The sequence below is a fragment of the Phyllobates terribilis genome, unplaced genomic scaffold (genome assembly GCF_046119375.1).
Source record: "Phyllobates terribilis strain yellow unplaced genomic scaffold, ASM4611937v1 Scaffold_2__4_contigs__length_985480577, whole genome shotgun sequence".
In the NCBI taxonomy this organism is placed as follows: Eukaryota; Metazoa; Chordata; class Amphibia; order Anura; family Dendrobatidae; genus Phyllobates; species Phyllobates terribilis.
The window spans coordinates 212,820,438-212,833,924 of record NW_027362762.1 but is presented as its reverse complement, the minus strand read 5'-3'; positions in this window follow the sequence as shown (position 1 = coordinate 212,833,924).

The window sequence follows — 13,487 nt, the reverse complement described above, 5'->3', positions numbered from 1 at the left end:
TCCAGGAGGACCGAAATGTTGTTTTGTTTTCACAAGTATATCTGAAAGATATATGATGAATATAATTCCATTTTGATAACAATTTGAACAGGAAGTGCTGTGGTTAATCATGCAGATTTTTTGGAAGATTATCTTAATACCGAGCACCAGAATTCACTTGCCAGGGTGCCAAATATAAAGGGTTATTATGATACCAATGATTAGATCGGCTACAAAATCTGCCTGATATGAGTGCTGATTCTCCCTGCCCAACTGGGCATTTTCTGCCTGTCCTTCATATTTTATCTACATTGTGGGCACAATTATTAGGCAAGTGAGTATTTTGACCATGGCATCATTTTGTAAGCAGATTTTCCAACTCCGAGCTGTATAAACTTGAATGCTTATTGGCTGAAGCAGATCAGGTGATGCAAATTTGTGTAATGAGAGGGTGCCGCCTAAGGATACAACACCCTTTATCAAGGTGAGCAGAATTACTAGGCAGCTTGTTTTCCTCAGGCAAAAAATGGGCCAAAAGTTGTTACAAAAATTACAGAGGGATGAAGCACTCTTGAATTTGCTAAGATATTGTGCTGTGGTATAATTACAGAATCATCAAAAGTTTTTATGCAAACAGTCAACAGGGTCGCAAAAAACAGGATGAGAAAAAATGACGAACATTAACTGCAAGCTCCCTCGAGTGTCCAGAAGTACAAGGTGTTCAGTGCTCAGAGACATGGCCGATCACCACTAAACAAGACAGAAGTTGAAATGTCAAGACTAGGCCGAGAAGTATCTGAAGACAGATTTTCAAAGGTTTATGGACTGATAACATGAGAGTGACTCTTGATGGACCATACTGATGGGCTACTGGCTGGATCTGTAACTCGCACAGAAATCTACTTTAACTCACATGCCAGCAAGATGGTGGTGGGTACTGCTATGGGCTGTTATTAATGAGGAGCTAGTTGGAGATTTTCTGGTTGAAGATGGACTCAACATCAACTACCAAACCTACTAACAGTTTTAAGAAGACATTTTCTTCAAGCAGTGGTACAGAGAGAAGTCTTTCAAGAAAACCATGATTTTTATGCAGGCCAATGCTCCATCACATGAATCAAAGTCTCCAGTGCTCGGCTGCCAGTAAAGGCCTTAAAGATGAAAGAATAATGACATTTTCCCCTTCCTCATCTGATTTAAACACTATTGAGAATTTGTGGGCCCTTATTAAATGTGAGATTTACGGTGAAGGAAAACTGTACACTAGTGATGAGCGAATATATTCGATATCCGGTATCAAATGTTAAGTTCGACATGAATGTGACACATTCGGATTCGTGATCGGAAAGGTGAGCAAAATTTATTAATTTTGTGAAAATCGGTAACGTTCGGTGAATTTACGTGGTTACGTGATTGCGGTAACTTTAAGTCAAGAAAGTGCGGCTAGCCAATCAGAGAGCAAGAAGCATCCACAGTGTCCCAGACACAAGGGCTTCTGCAATTGGCTGCTGAAATCACATGTCCTCTCCATATAAAAACTGGCCATGTTCCCTCAGCGCCATTTTATGCATGTAACTGAAGGAGATAGACGCTGCTGAGTGTGCTGTGTCCTATGTAATGAGAGATATTAGCTAGATAGATGGGCGCTTCTGTGGAAGTCAGATAGTGTAGATAAGTCCTGTCCTGTGTACCTGTTCAATCAATCTTGCAGCCTTTTTTTTGTGCAATTACTGAGATTCTCACAGAAAGAGCAGGGTCTATGACTCAGAACAGTGCTGTGCATCGGTTGTACTGTGCTCCATGCAGTGGTATACCTTCAATCTATTTTTGCACTTGCTATTGTGATAAAGCAAGCAAGCAAACAAGCCTTTGTAGGCCACTTTTTGCTTTAGTGGGGTTGAAATTCAGCTATCTGCAGAGTTCGTCAGTGCAGAGCTTCTGAGTGCAGAGCACAAAAAACTTTTTTTTACATTTGCTAATATGATAGTGCAAGCTGTGTTAGCCCAGTTTGTCATTTTTTTGGTGGATGAACTTCAGCTTCATGCACAGTAAAACAAATATTTTTTTGCTGTTGCTAGCAACAGTCCACCAAAGATTTTTTTGTGTCACAAACGTGTTACACTCTGCTATAAGCCACCTAGTGCATTTAGTGGCAATGAAATTCAGCTGTTTTCAGAGTAAAAAAATATTTTTTTCTAGTGAGAGTCCACCAAAGATTTTTTGGTGTCACAAACGTGATACACTTTGCTAAAAGCCACATACTATTTTAGTGGTGGTGAAATTCAGCTGTATGCAGAGCTTATGCAGAGTAAATAAATCTATTTTTTACTCTGACTAATGTGATACAGCAGGCTAGATCTAAGTTTGAAATATCTTGGAACATATATTCTATGTTATACAGGCCTCATCCACAGTAAAAAAAATACTTTCTTTGATTCCTAATGTTATACAGCTGGGGATATCTCAGTTTGAATTAGTTTGGAGAATATCTTGTATGTTATACAGGCGTCATACAGTATTACTAATGTGATACAGTAGGGGACATCTCAGTTTGAAATTGTTCGTAGCATATCTCCTATGTTATACAGGCCTCATACACACTAAAAAAAATAATTTCTGCTGTTACTAACGTCATACACTAGGGTACATCTCAGGGTGCCAAGGGAGGGTGGTTCACTGCGATTGAGGGGGGTTGGTGATACCAGAAAAACTATTAGTGAAGCTGTTAGTGAAGGTGAGGAACAAATGGAAGAGGAAGAAGTTATGGGCGAGCAACAGTCAGAACAGGAAAAGGATAATCATCCCCTCTCTGTTCGTGTTTGGTGGGTGGGGACAGAGGAAATAAGCATCAGAATTACCCAGCCACCAACACAGCATGGGCTTGAACCTCAGGAAAGAGGCCGACATAAGAGTGCGTTCTTGCTGCACTATCTGCAACATGATCCCCGTATAGCTATGATTCAAAATAGTGCTGTCGACTGGGTTGCCACTCTGTTAGATCCACGTTATAAGAGTAAATTTTGCCAGATCCTTCCCGCCCTGGCAAGGGTCCTGCGAATGCTGGAGCATCGAAACACGCTTTTACACAACCTTAAGATAGGTTTTCTCCAAGCCAGCAGTGAGGCACACAGAGTTCATAGCAGCTCTACACTTCCAACCTCCGGCACATCAATTCGTCAACGCCAAAATATTAGCAGCAGCAGTAGTGTAAGTGGCAGAAGCAATTTCTGTGAGTCCTTTCACACATTTTGTAGACCAGCTTGTGCACCTGCACAACAGAGTACAAGTCTGACATGTGGTGAATGACTGGAAAGGATGGTGCACTCCTGATTGAGTCTCCATCGGCTGGGTTGGCTGTAGTGGAAGAGGTTTTGGTTCCTAATTCTACAATTTCTACGGTAGTGAAATTAATGCCACTTTGCTGGTGTCTGCCACTAATTTTTGGAAATATGGAGAATCCTGATTGGGTCTCCATTTATTGGATTTGGCTGTAGTGGAAGAGGTTTCTATCTCCATTAAACTACTTCTACTTTGGTGAAATTGATGCCACGTTGTTAGTAGTAGGCACTAATTTAGAGAAATGTAAACACTTCTGATTGAGTCTCCATCTACTGGGTTGGCTTTAGGGGAAGACATGTCGTTCCTAATTGTACAATTTCTACTGTACTGAAATTGTTACCACTTTGCTGGTGTCTGCCAATAATTTTTGGAAATGTGGGGAATCCTGACTAGGTCTCCATCTATTGGGTTTGGCTGTAGTGGAAGAGGTTTCTGTCTCCATTAAACTACTTCTACTCTGGTTAAATTGATGCCACTTTGTTGGTGTTATGCCCTAATTTAGGGAAATGTGAACACTCCTGTTTAGGTCTCCATCTCCTGGTTTGTCATAGTGAAAGAGGTTTTGTTCTCCATCTATTTGTATAGTTTTACTGTAGTGAAATTAATTATTTGGTGCAGATATTGTTCTCCACAAAGGGGTAGGTATACGAACATGATAAACTCAAAATTGGTTTTCAATAAACAACCATTAGCCGCCCCATCAAACTCATCTGCTGCTTCTTCTGCCTCCTCTGTTACCGTGGCAAGTATTGTCACGCAGGTCTCCGACCGCAGAACCTACGGTTGTATACTTGCTCCAGTCAGGCTGAGTGACAGCCCGTCAGCTGTAACAGAAGCTGACATGCCTGCTGTGTTTGTTTCACTGAGCACACCACATGTTTCTCAATCCACAGTAACATCTCCGCCTGAATCTCACTCACGGTCTAGCAGTTTGTCCATTTCACCGTACTCCGCCCTCTCTCAGCACTGCAGCCACCCCTCGGTCCCACAGTTGTGGTCACCTAAAAGATTGTTTACTCCTACACATGACAAAGCTAAGAGGTTGAACTCCACCATCTCCAATCTATAGGCCACGGAAATGGTGGTCTTAGGCCCTATTTTTTTTTAAATGTGAACAGTTCTGCTTGTGTCTCCATCTGCTCCGTTGGCTGTAGTAGAAGCGGTGTCGGTCCCCATTATACTACTTAAACTCTCGTGAAATTGATGACATTTTGCTGGTGTCTGCCACTAATTTTTGGAAATGTCGAGAATCCTGATTGGGTCTCCATCTATTGGGTTTGGCTGTAGTGGAAGAGGTTTCTGTCTCCATTAAACTACTTCTACTCTGGTGAAATTGATGCCACTTTGCTGGTACTAGGCCCTAATTTAGGGAAATGTAAACACTTCTGATTGAGTCTCCATCTACTGGGTTTGCTTTAGGTGAAGACGTGTCATTCCTAATTCTACAATTTCTTCTGTACTGAAATTGATGCCACTTTGCTGGTGTCTGGCACCAATTTTTGGAAATGTGGGTAATCCTGATTGGGTCTCCATTCATTGGGTTGGCTGTAGTGGCAGATGTTTTTGTCTCCATTAAACTACTTCCACTTTGGTGAAATTGATGCCACTTTGGTGGTGCTAGGCCCTAATTTAAGGAAATGTAAACACTTCTAATTGAGTCTCCATCTACTGGGTTGGCTTTAGGGGAAGATGCGTTGTTCCTAATTCTACAATTTCTACTGTACTAAAATTGATGCCACTTTGCTGGTGTCTGCCACTAATTTTTGGAAATATGGGGAATCCTGATTGGGTCTCCATCTATTAGGCTGGATTTAGTGGAAGAGGTTTCAGTCTCCATAAAGCTACTTCCACTCTGGTGAAATTGAAGCCACTTTGGTGGGTTTAGGCCCTAATTTTTTGAAATGTGGAGAATCCTGAGTGGGTCTCTCCATCTATTGGGTTGGCTGTAGTGGAAGAGTTGTTGGTCACCATTATACTAGTTCTACTGTAGTGAAATTAATTCTTTGGTGCAGATATTTTTGTCACAAGGGTACACAAGCTATAATCGAAATTGGCTTTCTTAGTACCGTGGTATATAAAGCAGGCTATATTTCATCTTTGAATTTTTCGGTGCTTATATTATTTTCCATACAGGGGTACACATTAGTCATGAGAGAGCACTAAATGTGCTCAACTTAGTGGTTCAGCAGTTTCTCAAAACCTACCCAGATCTGCCAGAGATGCTTGTGAAAGTACAACGCGTGTGTGCCCATTTCAGAAAGTCAGCTATAGCTTCCGCCACCCTGGCAGTGCTTCAACAGCATATGCAGCTTCCAGCTCACCGACTGTTGTGCAATGTCACCACACATTGGAAATCAACGTTGCAGATATTGGGATGGATTTGTGAGCAGCAGAAGGCAGTTGTTGAGTACCAGCTTCAACACCCCCATCGGCATTCAGGTCAGTAAGAACTGATGAGTGGGCATGGATGTCTGACATCTGTGCCATCTTCAAAAACTTTGAGGACTCCGCCAAGATGGTGAGCAGCGATGACGCCATAATTAGCGTCACCATCCCGCTTCTCTGTCTACTGTAACACTTGGTGCTCACAGTTAAAGAGGAGGCATTGCAGGTGGAGCAAAGAACAATGCAGCCCAGCCTCATCTCATCTCAATGCGGATTTGGTGATAGGAGGAGGAGGAGGATGAGGAGGAGAACATGGACAGTCATCCTCTTGGGAAGGACAGGGAAGTCTTGGCTGCCTTGGGAGTATTGATACTCCTCGTTTAGTCTGTGAGAAAGTTGTATGAGTTTTGCTTAATGACCTTCAGTGGCCTAAAACGTGGATTTGCTTATGCAAGTTATTTCTCTAAACGCATTACAGATCAGGCCATTGTCCAACTCTGTAGTGATTAAATTCAAGGTGTAAAGAAAGATCATTGTCTGTGACTAAGCACCACTGAGAAGTATTGTGGCCTGCCAGGCTGACTGCATAGTTGCGCTTGCATTCCAAGTAATAGAAAACTAAAGAGATGGATGGCCTCATCATCATCACAACCTGCAAGGTTTGCACTATGAACTCTCCTGTTGGAGAAGCCAGGGCCCACCAGAGGAGTCTCCGGTTCTCTGGTGGCCTAGTCTAACCCTGTCAAAAAGCATCCCTGACTAAGAAAAGTATGTGGAAAGGTTCCTGGACACTCTATGGCTGCTTTTTTACTGTGGACTGGCTCCAGCAATCCATAAGATTGCAATCTATACTGTAAGATCCCCTCACTGGCTCCCAATTGCCCAGCATATCCAGTTCAAACTACTAACACTGACGTACAAAGCCATCTTTAACCTTTCTTCTCCATACATCTCTGAACTAATCTCCCAATATATTCCCTTCCGTAATCTCCGGTCCTCCAAAGCCCTCCTTCTTTCCACACTTATTTGTTCCTCATCCAATTACCTCCAATACTTTTACCAAATATCCCCCATCCTCTGGAATTCTGTGCCTCAACACGTCTGATTAGGCACCACATTCAGATCCTTCAGACACAACCTGAAAACCCATCTCTTCAAGACAGCCTACAGCCTGCCATTATCTCGCTGCCTCCTCACCTCAACACCACTGGAGCTAATGCAACTCCACGACCTACTGTCTCCTTCCCTACCATCCTGTAGAATGTAAGGCCGCAAGTGCAGGATCCATAAGACTTAAGATGCAATATGGCACCTTGGCAAAGCCCAGTTATGATCTCCCTCTGATATCTAACAATAACAAACAGGTCATGCTGGAGAAACTTGCACCTACTGCTACTCAGTGTCTTCAGCTCCTTTGTGAGAAACCAATGTTTGCTCAGCCAGTCTACCAAATAAAATTCCTGAGGTACGGAAATTGTGGATGGCTTTGATTCTGGTACTGGGTGCTAATACTAAACTGTGGCATGCCATTCACTGAATATTCCTGTCTGGTTGGATACAAGCTCATTCCCACAGAAAAGTACCAGCAAGCTAAGGAGATGGTCGCCTCTATCATCATGAAGGCATTTGCTGGTTGTCTAGTAGTTTGGCTTTTATACTAAAGATCCTGCTCATTTTTATAGTTTTAAGTGAGCACGCAGAGACTGTGATTTCTGCAGCAGCGCACTCAGGCCGGGATAATGGCAGAGAAATTGCTGTACCATCAGGTTGAGGATGCGAGCCATGCTAGGCACATGTCTGAGGTTGCCCCGACGTAGGGCCGACACCGGGTTTGCACTGTTATTGCACACGGCCTTCTTTTGCTCAGTGGAGACAGCCATTGCTCAAACTCGGCCTGGAGAGCTGTCCACAACTCTTCAGCTGAATGACTGCGATCTCCAAGGCATATTAATTTTAACACTGCCTGATTGTGGTAAGACCTGGCTGCGCAGTACGGAGGAGGGGGGGATTCTCTCTGCACTGTTGGAACGTGTGTCCCAGTAAGACAGAGGTTGAGGGTGCAGGTGAAGGCCCTAGAGGAAGTGGAGGATGCAGAAGCACTGGAGGAAGTGTTAGATACAGAGGTTTGTCCTGCAAGCCTTGGGGATTCCAACAATTGCTCTGTAGTGACACCATTGTGTCTGGTGGATTAGTTCTCCATCCCCTGGTGTGTTGTGGTGTAGTTCTCCAACCCTAGCTGTTTAGTAGGTTAGTTTTCCAACCCCTCTTGTCTTATTAGTTTAGTTCTCCAACCTATGTTTTCTATTAGTTTAATTCTCCATGTTCTGGTGTGTATTTGTTTCAATCTCCAACCTTAGCTGTTTAGTAGTTTAGTTCTCCAACCCCCGTTTTATATTAGTTTAGTTCTCCAACTCCTGTTTTATATTAGTTTAGTTCCCCATGTTCTGGTGTGTATTTGTTTCATTCTCCAACCTTAGCTGTTTAGTAGTTTAGTTCTCCAACCCCTGTTGTATATTAGTTTAGTTCTCCATGTTCTGGTTTGTATTTATTTCTTTCTCCAACCCATCCATGCCCACCCCCCAGGGGTTAACACTTGTGACAAGGGTTTGGATTCTTCTCGGACCCTACTTCATCCGGGCCCGGATCAACTGAAAAAAATTTTGGGCATCGCTACACATGCTTTCCCCCTCTTGAATCTGTGAAGCTTTGGATCAGACCTCTGATGCCCCGGAATACAATGTGTGAACAGCTCTGCTGACTCGTCCATCTATGCTTCTCCACAGTCAGTTGGCCAGTTGGAGAGTTGTGACGTGGGTGAAAACAAGGGTAATTGGGGTGCCACCTCTGAGGACTGTATGTGATGTTAATGTGGAGGAAGAGGAGCAGAGGCCACTTGATGCAGCACTTGTCATCTACTAGAGCACATGTTCTTCCTGCCCCTCGTCTACAATGCATACCGCTGTGTGACTGCCAAAGAAAGGGAGTGGAGTCCAGTAACAGAAGTTTTCAAAATGCTGCACAATTGCTCACTGCAGCAAAACAAACCTACTTCTTCAAGCAGAAGATTGACAACATAGGGCAAAGCTTTTGCTTAAAGTCCCAAAAGCCCCTTGTCTCTCATAACGACTCAACTCTCCTCTGTTAAACTGTTACACTCGCACCCGGACTGACTGGCGTGAGCTTGATTAGTGATCCCACTGTACCATGAACCGACGAGTGCCTGGAGGGGCGTAACTAAGTATCAACTCGGTCCGACCAAGGTCACACGGCGGCTCAGTCGACTCCGTGAACCAGGGAGGAACCGAGCAGAGGGACCAGGTGCTACTCCAGATCAGACCCCGGTCACAGTTGTTGACCCACACCGGGGAATGCAGGAACAGGCTGGTTAGGCTGGCATACAGACAGCTGGGTGCTGGTTGGCACGGCTGGTATAAAGACAGGTGGATTTTGGCAGGCACGGCTGGTATGCAGACAGGAGGGGACTGGCAGGCACGGCTGGTATGCAGACAGGCAGGTACTGGCAGGTAGGAACGCAGGCAGGATGGGGATCAGTACAGACTGGGACACAGGAATGGAGCCGCAGGTGCAGCGGACAGCAGAACAGAGTGAAACCGCAGATGCGGTGAACACGCAGAGCAGAGCGAAACCGCCGGTGCGGTGAACAAGCAGAGCGGAGCAAAACTGCAGGTGCGGTGAATAAGCAGAGCGGAGCAAAACCGCAGGTGCGGTGAACAAGCAGAGCGGAGCAAAACCGCAGGTGCGGTGAACAAGCAGAGTGGAGCAAAACCGCAGGTGCGGTGAACAAGCAGAGCAGAGCAAAACCGAAGGTACGGTGAACAAGCAGAGCAGAGCAAAACCGCCGGTGCGGTGAACAAGCAGAGCGGAGCAAAACCGCCGATGCGGTGAACAAGTAGAGCGGAACCGCAGGTGCGGTAAACAAGTAGAGCAGAACAGAGCAGAAGGTGCAGGCAGACAGGGCAGGGCTCTGTTCACATGGAACAGACTGGAAAATACAGGAAGATGGTTAGAACACTGGAGGTAGATACGGAGGAAGGGAAAGGGGACAAGCAGAACCAGATACAAACAAGGTACTTACAGTGAAGAAAATAAGGAGGACAAAAGAGCAATGTGGTAAGAAGACAAAAAATCTTTATTCGTATTAAATTACCATAGTGTTAAAAATCATACAGAGGTAATATAACAAGGGGATGAGAGGAGGTGCCAAACACAAGGCATGTCCTGGGAGTCATATAGTGGGAAAACCCACCCTAAAGGGTATTGTACACAAAAGACAGAGAATTAAGACATGGGTACATATATAGGTCCCTAAGGACCATCCAATAGCAGGGGAAATGCCCCATTAAAAAACAGAGAGTCACAGCAGTCAATATAGAAGTATATCAAATATAATAAAGTAATCAATGACCAAAGGAGGACCTCAGTAGGGAAGAGCCCACCAGGCACAAGGAGAGCCTCAGAAAGTGCAAACAGTGACAGACGCGCCCCGACGCGTGTTTTGCTTCTTCTTTATCAAGAGGCGATAGAGGTTCTCCCCTCCTCCCTACATCTGGGTGAGTTATACACATTTTACTTCATATGTATTTTTGACACTGCAACTTATTACAAGTTGGAGATTGGCATGGGTGCATTTTTACTTGCTGAATTGAGGTCCCCTTTGGTCATTGATTACTTTATTATATTTGATATACTTCTATATTGAATGCTGTGACTCTCTGTTTTTTAATGGGGCGTTTCCCCTGCTATTGGATGGTCCTTAGGGACCTATATATGTACCCATGTCTTAATTCTCTGTCTTTTGTGTACAATACCCTTTAGGGTGGGTTTTCCCACTATATGACTCCCAGGACATGCCTTGTGTTTGGCATCTCCTCTCATCCCCTTGTTATATTACCTCTGTATGATTTTTAACACTATGGTAAATTAATACGAATAAAGATTTTTTGTCTTCTTGACACATTGCTCTTTTGTCCTCCTTTTTTTCTGCAATTGATTAATGAGCAGGCAATACTTACCTGGTTTTTGATTTATTGTTCTCAGCTCCAGGGTTTGTTGGATATTATGTATATGGCCAGTTTTTCTCTTATGTACTTACAGTGAAGTAGCGAGTGGACACAAAACTCACAAACAGAAGTACAGAGACAACGAGTTGGAGTTAGATGCAGGTTCAGACATTGCAGGAAAAGGGAAGGTTCGGACATAGAGACAAACAGGAAATGGGCTAGGACACTGTTCAGACAGGAACTGAACCGGAAACAAGATACAGGAACGAGCCTGGGAACTCAGGCACCAGGGTGGCGGAAACAGACTAGAAGTCAGAGATACAGGTAGCGGCCCTGGGTACTCAGCCCCCAGGGTGGCGGAAACTGACTAGAAGTCACAGGTACAGGTAGAGGCCCTGGGTATTCAGCCCCCAGGGTGGCGGACAGACTAGAGTCAGGACAGGACCTCGCAACTCACAGTTGCACAGAACAGACTGTAAGAAAGTGTTGCTCAGGCACCTCCTACTGGGTGGAGGGGGTTTAAGTATCCAGTGACTCACAGCAATAGGCTGGGGACGCATTAGGACTGCGCTCACTGTAGGTTTAAGAATCAGAAAGCAACAGCGCCGACGCCCTAAGCCAGCAGACAAGAGACATACAAACAGCAGGTACTGGAGCAAAAGTGTGCAGCCTGGCCTGAAAGGTAAGATTGCGGTCTTGCATGGTGGGAGATGGTAAGCCATGCAAGCATGCCGCCAGGGATGTTACATCCTCCTCCAAAACCAGCTTCTCCGCCATCACGGAAGATCATCTTTACTCTTCAAATCACATCTCACTTCCTGTGAACTTGACCTAATACCATCCCACTTCATTCCAAATCGTACCACAGTCCTTATCCCAAGCCTAACCCTCCTCTTCTTCCTGTCACTAACAACTGGCGTCTTCCCCTCTTGATTCAAACATACCTTGATCACACCCATCCTCCAAAACCCCTCCCTTGACCCATCCTATGTTTAGCTATCGCCCCATCTCACGTCTCCCCTATGCTTCCAAACTACTGGATGAACACGTCTATTTTGAACTGTCCTCCAACCTCTCCTCCTGCTCCAACTTTGACCTCTTACAATCAGGCTTCTGACCTCACCATTCCACTGAAACTGCCCTGACTAAAGTCACCAACGACCTACTAATGCCAAATCCAAGCCAGGCTACTCTGTTTTCCTCCTCCTAGACCTGTCATCTGCCTTCGACACAGTATGCCATAGCCTCTTACTATAGACTCTCATCTCTCGGCATCACAGACTTGGCCCTGTCTTGGATCTTTTCATACCTAAACTAATTAATCCACCTGTCACCCTGCTATTCCCAGGATTCTCCCCTCTGTCAGTCCCTGCGCTGGCTCCCTGTTGCCCAGAGACTCCAGTTGAAAAGCCTAATTTTGGCATACCAAGCCATCGAAAACATGTCTCCTCTATACATGTGTGACCTAGTCTCCCTGTTCTAGTTATCTGCACGCAACTTCCCATCCTTCTAAGATTTCCTTCTCTACTTCCCTCTTATCTCTTCTTGTCACGATTGCATAAAGGATTTGTCCCGTGCATCTCCGCTACTGTGTTTTGCTGTTCCCCAACACATCAGACTCTCGCCCACCATGCAAACCTTGAAAAGAAAGCTGAAGAGCCACTTCTTGTGACAAGCGTACAATCTGCCGTAAGCCTTGCTCCAGCATACCGCTGCACAACTACCTGTACCCTTACCTACTGTATCCTCAACCATCCCTTGTAGATTGTTTGTGCGCCCTGGTGGGCAGGGTCCTCTCTCCTCTTGTACCAGTCGGTGACCCCTTTTGACACGTAGCGCGCCATGTAATAAATGTCGCTGTAATAGTAATAATAATAGTACTTGCACTCTGGGTCAATTGATGGCACTTTCCAGGTGTCTACCCCTAATTTGATGTGTTTTGGCAGCTTTAGAGCAGGTTTTAAGGTGTTTTTTTTGCCCCCCCCCTCATTGAATCTTATGGCGTTTGGTAAGGCTCGACCAAAATTCGACGAATAAATCAGCGAATATCGAAACATTCGCTCATCTCTACTGTACACCTCTCTGAACCTCTGAGAGGTTGTGGATGGTGCTGACAAAACACTTGATTGTCAACAGATTAATAAACTGACAGACTCCATGGAGGGCTTATGAATGCTATTGAATAGAAGATGGGCAATATTGGTCACTGATATATTTTTATTTTTTTTATGTCAGAAAACTTATTTTTGTACATTTTGAGCTATTTGGTTATTATTCTCACAACAAATGAAAATAAACAATTGAGATGGGAGCACTCACATTTTTCATTTTGTTCAATAATACTTGACCAATATTTATGCAGGGGTGCGACTGCGACCGGGCCAATACAGATGTGTGGGCCAGCTGACACTAGCAGCTATTTCAGCTGGATGTGCGTGTGAGGACGCCCATTTAGCTGAAATGTATTGTGGTGCAGAGACTTGCCAAGTCCCTGCACTGCAATACATGCCGCCAACCTCTGATGTCGGTGACTCCCATAACAGGCATGTTGAGGTCAGCTGCCGGTCTCTGCACCTGCTATAGACGAGGACACTGCGTGATGTGGGAGCGGGGGAAGGTTAGTAGAATGATAGGTTTTTATGCATTAGAGAACAGCGGCAAAACAAGGGACATATATACCAGGAAGGAACCCAGGATGGGGGACATATATACCAGGAAGTAGACATATATACCAAGAAGGGGGACATATACACCAGGTTGGCC